The 977-nt window shown below is 41.2% G+C and overlaps 1 pseudogene across 1 annotated transcript; it reads left to right on the forward strand.

Moving 5' to 3' along the window:
- Positions 1-202: 202 nt before the first annotated feature.
- On the forward strand, positions 203-759 carry LOC308236677 (synaptonemal complex protein 3-like; annotated as a pseudogene). Its single transcript has one exon. The product of its transcript is annotated as a synaptonemal complex protein 3-like (transcript).
- Positions 760-977: the final 218 nt, after the last annotated feature.

Here is a 977-nt window from a genome sequence, read left to right on the forward strand (position 1 = left end):
CATTTAACAAAGATTGAGAGGAGCATCGTGGCAGCGAAGCAGACACCTCAGTCAGAAACCATCTAAACGGGTGCCCTTGGGAAGGAAACATGGGAAACCGGGGAAGACATCCATGGAGGATCAGGTGGGGAGAGCCTATGACTTTGAGAAAGAAGATAAAAAAGATGCTCCTACTTTATAGAGCGGTTCCGAGGAGGATGTTATGGAACCAGTAATTGATAAGCTTGAGAAGAAGAGGATTTCTGCAGAAATAGTTGAAGATACGGGGGGTGGAGTCCAGTTTATGCTGGAAAAATGTGGAGCAGACATGAACAACACACTTTTTGCAAAGAGAAAATGACTAGCAATGCATACCAAGGCTTCTCTAAAAACCAATAAACATATTGGGAAAACGCAACAAGATCAAAGGCAGACGCTTAAATGAGAATATTCTCATCAGTTTCTGACTTTGTTTCAGCAGTGGGAGTTAGCTGTGCAGAAAGCCGAGGAACAAGAAGAAAACTAGCTAATTGGTTTTGATGGCAACAGAAGGTTTTTCAACAATCTAGAGTTGTTCAGAGCCAGAAGTTGAAGACAAATAGTTATATGAGCAGTTCACAGAGTATGGGGGACTTGGAGAAGAGTCATGATGCTCTACCTACTGGTGCACAAAATGAACTTAAAAAAGAAATGGCTATGTTGCAAAAACAAATTATGATGGACACCCAGGAGCAGGGGGTGGCAAGTGTTCGAAAGTCTCGTCAATCCGTGTTATTCTGATGACTCTGAAGAATTTGAACCTAAGTAATATGATACGATTATAACATTAGCTAAGAGGCCTGTAAGCCTTAGAGTGGTTTAAAAATTCTAGTTTAAAATATTATACGGTGCTAATCATTAGCTTGAGAGGCACAGTCTCCCTGCCACTAGGAACCGCCTCTTTCTGATAACCTTCAAATAAAATCTAAACAGTTCTGTGAGCAGCAGCAATTCCTAAG

The sequence above is a fragment of the Plecotus auritus genome (genome assembly GCF_963455305.1).
Source record: "Plecotus auritus genome assembly, chromosome: 11".
Classification (NCBI taxonomy): domain Eukaryota; kingdom Metazoa; phylum Chordata; class Mammalia; order Chiroptera; family Vespertilionidae; genus Plecotus; species Plecotus auritus.